This window comes from Physella acuta, unplaced genomic scaffold (assembly GCF_028476545.2).
Source record: "Physella acuta isolate Inbredline_101_S28 unplaced genomic scaffold, ASM2847654v3 ptg002027l, whole genome shotgun sequence".
Taxonomy (NCBI): domain Eukaryota; kingdom Metazoa; phylum Mollusca; class Gastropoda; family Physidae; genus Physella; species Physella acuta.
This window is the reverse complement of record NW_026733531.1, coordinates 52,335-60,000: the sequence shown is the minus strand read 5'-3', so window position 1 is coordinate 60,000 and position 7,666 is coordinate 52,335. Positions and strand designations below refer to the sequence as shown.

General features: G+C 39.3%; 1 protein-coding gene across 1 annotated transcript in view; it reads right to left on the bottom strand.

Moving 5' to 3' along the window:
• The window catches only part of LOC131931770 (uncharacterized), a 6,816-nt gene extending 5,017 nt beyond the window's left edge, over positions 1–1,799 (bottom strand). The window contains exon 1 of the mRNA XM_059288600.1: positions 1,676–1,799. The gene's annotated coding sequence lies outside the window, so the exon portion shown is untranslated. The remainder of the gene's footprint in view (positions 1–1,675) is intronic.
• Between the last annotated feature and the right edge of the window lie 5,867 nt (positions 1,800–7,666).

Here is a 7,666-nt window from a genome sequence, read left to right as displayed (position 1 = left end):
ATTTCTAGTTCACCATTCCAATGAGCACACATATTTCTAGTTCACCATTCCATTGAGCATACATATTTCTAGTTCACCATTCCATTGAGCATACATATTTCTAGTTCACCATTCCATTGAGCACACATATTTCTAGTTCACCATTCCATTGAGCACACATATTTCTAGTTCACCATTCCATTGAGCACACATATTTCTAGTTCACCATTCCATTGAGTACACATATTTCTAGTTCACCATTCCAATGAGTACACATATTTCTAGTTCACCATTCCAATGAGCACACATATTTCTAGTTCACCATTCCATTGAGCACACATATTTCTAGTTCACCATTCCAATGAGCACACATATTTCTAGTTCACCATTCCAATGAGTACACATATTTCTAGTTCACCATTCCAATGAGCACACATATTCCTAGTTCACCATTCCAATGAGTACACATAGTTCTAGTTCACCATTCCAATGAGTACACATATTTCTAGTTCACCATTCCAATGAGCACACATATTTCTAGTTCACCATTCCATTGAGCATACATATTTCTAGTTCACCATTCCATTGAGCATACATATTTCTAGTTCACCATTCCATTGAGCATACATATTTCTAGTTCACCCTTCCATTGAGCATACATATTTCTAGTTCACCATTCCATTGAGCACACATATTTCTAGGTCACCATTCCATTGAGCACACATATTTCTAGTTCACCATTCCATTGAGCACACATATTTCTAGTTCACCATTCCATTGAGCACACATATTTCTCGCTCAACTCCCCATTTAACGACTGCCTGTGATCGTATTGTGTCGTGTTAGTGATAGTGGGTCAGGGAATAATGACGTCATCGCCTCGCGCTTTTCGTGCTGTGTCTACGTGTGCTAGACTTTCTCCCCCGTGTAAACGTGATTACACAGAGAGACTTGGGGGGGGGGGGGGGAAATGGGGGGTGTAGGGGTGAGGGAGAGTGATCCTGGGGAATGTGAAAAATAGTGCTCAGCACTGGTAGTCTAAAGCAGGGGGTAAACAAACGCGACGTGTTATGTATGTTTGTTGTTAACGTGTGTTTGTTGTATGTCAGTGATTGTCTGGTTGGTGTGTTAAGTCTGTTTATTATTTCGTGTGGTTTTTGTGTTAAAACATTCGTCTTTAGACCAAGCGATCCATTGGGCAGATGGAGTAGAGTTCATGTTTCTTGACCTCGGCACAAGAAGGGAATAGCCGCGTGCGCTATGCCCAGCCGACTTTACTTTCCCTAATGTGAGTTAGGTACCCATCAGAGCTGGGTGGACTCAGGGACGTTGCACTGAATATAACCCGGATTCGAACTCGAGACTTTCGGGTTAGCAGTCTAGCTCTCTCTAGACCACGACTTCCTATAATATTTGTTTAAAGTATACCTGTTATTTAGTGTGATTTTCGTGTTATATTTGTTATTTTAAGCGTTTAATCAACGTCTGATTTCGTCTGTTTATCATTTTTGAGGCTTCATTTTCCTGAGCTCATTCTGTGTGTATTTACTTTTTGTATGTTTTTAATTGTCGAAGTTTACGTACACGTTGTCTTGAGATAAAGCCTCTAGTTAACATTGTGTTCGTATGCCATATGCTTGCCTGTGTTTTCGCATATGTTACAGTCGCAGGTGTTTAAATTATAAAAACTACTCACCTAGATTGGGTTGCGAAGCACACAGTCAATCGTTCTACTCGGACCTTAGTTAATACAGCTACTCAGACGTTTGTTCATTTTTATAACCCAACATCAGTTCATGTTTCATCCACTCCCTCTGTTTCGTAAAATCCCTAACCAAAAATAAAAAAAATGAAATAAAATAAACTTCGGCTATCCAGCTGGTAGTTCAGGCCGAATAATCCATAATAAACACCCGCATCAAGGCTGAACAACACATTGCTCTACGTTATTCATACCAGTGTGTTGATTACCGTATTCAGCCTAATAACTGTCGACGAATCAATGAAACAGCGTTGACCTTAACGAGGAGTTTAAGCACCCGCTCAGCTGTCACCTGGCCGATATGTAATCTATGTGCCAGATTTTTTAGCGTGTGAGCATCAAACATGTAATTAACAACATCACTCGCATTACCTACTTGTTCGTGTTAGCAGAGCAGTTTTCATAATCGGCTAGTGAAAGCTGATATAGGGCCTAGATTAGCAAATATTTCTTAATTTCTAACATATAGACTCATATTTTCATTCATTCAATATATATATATATATATTGATATATATATATATATATATATATATATATATATATATATATATATATATATATATATATATATATATATATATATATATATATATATATATATATATATATATATATATATATATATATAATTTATGCACCATTCAAAAAGTTCAATTCCAATTTTTTAAATCTGAAAGTTGAAATAATTGATCACTTGCAAATGTTTCTGTTTTTTTTTCATTATACGTGTAATCTACAACATCACTAGCTTTACCCACTTGGTCGTTATTTTAGAAGCACAGTTTCATCATCGAATAATGGTAGTGTTGACATAAGCAAGTTAAATTATTAGACCTTTTTGGGTCTACGTCTTATTACCAAACACCCCATTTTTAAGAAGACTCCATTATCAGAAACGTTCACAACACATCCGCCCTCATTAATTTTCATCACTGGCTTCAACGCTAATGCATGTTGTTCTAATTAAAACTAAGTGCACGCTTTTTGTTAAGGTAAACAAGCTGATAACAACAACAACAATTTTTTAAGACAGGCCCGAAAACATCGATTAGTAACCTTTTACCTCAATGCGCAGTTCATGCAATGCATTGCTACATGCATGGCTATTGTGCAATTGAAAAAGAAAACGGAATAAAAGCAAATTTCAAAGATAAACTTCAGGTTATCTTTTTCTTCTTCCTGTTTATTCATTATCAGTTTTACTGTCGTTATGGATTTATTCCAACAAAGATAAATATTACGTGTCAACTTGTTATAATCCATAATGCCTGTGAATTCCATTTTTTTAGCTTGATGCTTTTCTTTCTAGATTTGCTTATATAGATTTTTTTGTCCACCCAAGAACTAAGTTCACGTCAGCATTTGTTTTATGTTTGTGTTTTCTCTCCAAGATGAGTTGCTGTCTCCAACTAATAAGCTTCGTCTTCAAAGTGAATCGAACTTTGAATTTTTCGGTTAAGGTATCATTTTTATCGAAAATTAAGTAAAAAAAAAGATGAAATAGGAAAGCTGTTTCACATTTCTATCAATGGCCACCTTTATTGTAAACTAGATTCTTACCTTCATAAATTAAAACGTTGAACTTTTTTTTATTAGATTAAAAGCAATAGTTAAGGAAGATCTGTAACATCACAAAACGTGTTATACTTTGATGAAAATATAACAATAGCGTTGAATTAAGCTTTATTATCATTTATTGTTATGGGGACTGATTGCGTTAAGTTTTTCAATCACCTATTGCTACTTTATATGGATAATGCACATCTTATTAAACACTGCCCCCACACTTAATGACAGAGTACTAAATGGATTCGTGGTGGGTTAAGTAAAAACTCAAGGTTGCTAAACCGATAAGTCCTGAGTTCGAACCCCAGTGCAGAAGAGGCTCGACAGCTGGGCACAGCAACTCTTTAAGGATAGAAAAAATACAAAAATCGAACAACTGCTACCTTGTAGCTTGTTCTTGGTTGGACAAAGGCTATAATCCAAAAAGAAAAGCAGGCTAAAATCGTGGTGAAGTGTATAACAAGTTGATACAAAATACTTAATTGTGTTAGAGGAAATCACGTCTAAAAATACACTTAAGAATGAAGGAGAATAAGACTCTATTTTAAAAAAAACGCTAATCCACCCTCTAACACCCATGAATATTGTGATCTACCTGCTGGATCGACACTGCCTATCTGTACAACCAAAATATTTACTCACTATTTATACTCGTGTTTAAAGCCACAATCTCCCATTCCGGCCTTGACCTTTCATATTTTATTGATCGACAATCAACGCTAGAATCCTGATTTGTGTTATATTACAGACCTAATTCTAACAAGCTGGCGTTAGGCACGTCTTGTTTACTTCTATTTAGAGACGGCTATCAAATTTAACTTCATTTTAATTTCCTTCATTGTTTCTTCCAGAAACTCTGGAAGAAACTCTGATTTTATTATAGTAATATACCTAATCCGGCCTAGTCTTCCCTATCGTCAGTCAACTACATACGTCTCTGTAACGAATGCAACAATTCTATAACATAAACCAATTCAACCATCGGAGAAATTCCTCCCAGAGATATTTTTTCAGTGAGTCACCATCACACTGTTACTGTAACTCAACCACCACGCTTATTCGGCGTGGATACTCATTGATAAACAATATGCTAATGTAGGCAGTTGGGGAGGGGAGGGGGGAATTTCTCAGTAATTATAGTATGTGTTTCTTCATCGACACAATGAACAAGCAGTTTACGATTGCATTCCATACTAACGACATTGGATTTTTTAGTGATTTTATTTCTTGTGTCACAAATTGTGTGTCTGTGTGTGTTTGTGCGTGCGTGCGTGCGTGTGTGTTCATACTCATACAGATATATATCCCCGTGCTCGCGTGCGTGAGTGCCTAATTAAAAAGGAACTGTTTAGATAATTCTGCTGTCGAAATATCTCCAAACTATAATCTTACTTAAGCAACCCATCCCCGTTTTCCCCCCTTCCCCTTCCTCTCCCCCCCCCCCTCCCCACCATAAGCCATCTTGTTGGCTTCGGCCCAAAAGTGTCTGCAATTAGCTCGGTCTGTGTCTTGGCTTGAAATCAATACAATAAAACTCTGCTCTGGCGTTTTAGTTTCTCTATTACTGGCATCAAACCACAGCCCGAAATAAAAAGTGCAGTAGGCATATGATACACTTACAGGGTGTAGGCACCTACAGAAACGTTACAGTCATGTCTAATTTTAGCCTAGGGTGAGATGACATGAAGTTTACTCGTTACGTTTGGATGTGGTTCAGTTAGCACTGAGAGCTGATGGTTTAACTACTGGGGCGTGAACTGTCATGTGGTATCTGTTGTCCTCCAAATATCTCAAACAACCTTTCACCGTATGGATCCCACTTCATCACTCTCCCTATCCAAGCCTCCCACTACACCTCTACCCCTCCCAGCCTCACACTAAACCTTTCCCACTCCCAGTCTACCACTTCCCCTCTCACCCTCCCTCTACACCTCTCCCCCTCCCTCTACACCTCTCACCCTCCCTCTTCACCTAACACACTCCCACCACGCCTCTACCCCCCTCAACCTCCCTCTACACCTCTCACCCTCCCTCTTCACCTAACACACTCCCACCACGCCTCTACCCCCCTCAACCTCCCTCTACACCTCTCCCCCTCCCTCTACACCTCTCCCCCTCCCTCTACACCTCTCCCCCTCCCTCTACACCTCTCCCCCTCCCAGTTTCTTTCACATTATCACACTATACTCTCAGTCTCTAGTTTCCCTACCCCTAATCTACATCTCACTCCTACCCCCTCTCCCGTCACTCCATCATCATTTCCTCATAATCCCTTACAAACTCATATTCTCCCCAACTCCCATACCACCCCACTCCCCCCCACTCCCCCCCCCCCCACTCCCCCCCCCCCCCCCCCCTCACTTTCTACTCACAGCCTCTATCTGTTTGTTGTGTTGTTGTTTTTTAATTCATTTAAAAAAAATTGTATCGATTCTTGATCAATTATACTATCAAATTAGTATAAATATGTTATCCATTTTAAATCTTGATAAATGCAGATATAATGTCGTTAGGTAATCTATTGAATGCTAGAAAATATTGAATGCTAGGAAATCTATTTGATGCTATAAAATCTATTGGATGCTAGAAAATCTATTGGATGCTAGAAAATCCATTGAATGCGAAAAAATCTTTTAGGTGTTACAACAATTACTAAATGCTTGAACACTTATTTAACATTACAAAAATATCTGTTGTTAAAACACGCATGCATATTGTTTTTGTTGTTAAACTCTAACTGATGTCAAACATTAAAATTGTTGATGTATTATCTGTTGTGCATATAAATACGAAATTGAATTGACAAGCTAAAAAAAAAATAGTCAGTAAGAATAGACACACTTTTGATGATTTAAACAAGTCTATCAGAATCGATAAACTATTGATGGAATATATAATTTATGTTGGAATCGAAACAAGTTTGTTAAACGTAATGTGTGCAAAACTAAACACAAAGTCTATAAACTTTACCATATTATAGTAAGCTGTTTAAAATAATAATAGTGTATCAAGTCATAATGATACTAGATAAATCTGCGTCTCAATGTTTATGTGTGCGTGCAAGTGTGTTGTGTTTAAGTTGTTGTAATTAAAAAAAAACAACAACACACACAACGAAATTCCAAACTCACCATTCACACTCCGAGTGCTCCATACACCTTCACATCCCCGCACGCACGCACGTCTGGGTAAACACCGTGAGTACACAACAACACAGCGTGACCCTACTCCCATGCTCACCAGGTCTGCGCACGTTTCGCGCATGCGTACGGCTGGGACAACTTGTAGCTCGCGCTGAGGGAAAACCCAGGCAGGGGAGGTGGGGGGTGGGGGTAATAGAGAGGTGGGCGGACGTTTGTGGGGAGGTGTGGGTTGGGGAATGATGGAGAGGTGGTGTTTGGGGTGTGGGGAGGTGAGGGGGTGGGATTAATAGAGAGGCGGGTGAAAGTGTTGGGGTGTGGGGGTGGGGAATGATGGAGAGGTGGTGTTTGGGGTGTGGGGAGGTGAGGGGGTGGGATTAATAGAGAGGCGGGTGAAAGTGTTGGGGTGTGGGGGTGGGGAATGATGGAGAGCTGGGTGGACGTGTTGGGGGTGTGGGGAGGTGTGGGGTGGGGAATGATGGAGAGGTGGTGTTTGGGGTGTGGGGAGGTGTGGGGTGGGGAATGATGGAGAGGTGGGCGAACGTGCTGGGTGTTGGGAGGTGTGGGGTGGGAGTAATAGAAAGGTGTGCGCTTGTGCTAGGGGTGTAGGGAGGTGTGGGGTGGGGGACAATCGCATTGAGATACGAGCGATTCGACATACGAGCATCGAACCTTCTATCTCGAGGTACCCCTTGTATTATATCCCTGTCATTTTTTTAAACAAGTTTTTATTTTAATTAGCAAAATAAATTAACGTAGATCTGGGCGTTTTTACGTCACAGCTTACAGACATTATTTCGCAGTATAAATAAGTGCACCACTTATTTCTGTCTCGATTGGTTTTAACCACATCTACTGCCGCCAAACGGCCTCAATAATAAATGAATGGAATATATCAATCTCCGATTCATAATATATAACAGAGAAACGTGGGTCGTAAAATTATGTGTTGAATTCCCCCCCCCCCCCCCCCCCCCCATTTTTAAGAGACCCACGCTTTTTAAAAATACGTTTTTAATTATTGTTGCATTATTATACATTTAAAGGCGATCATTATATTTTCTACTTGTAAAGCATCATCTTTTTCCTTCTGTGTCCTAACCACACGGGCCGGATATAGCATAGATAAAAGTTGTATGACCTTTTCTTAAAAACTAATGATTAATATATGTGTAAATAGTTAAAAAATAACCAAGGGAAAGAACTTAAATATGTG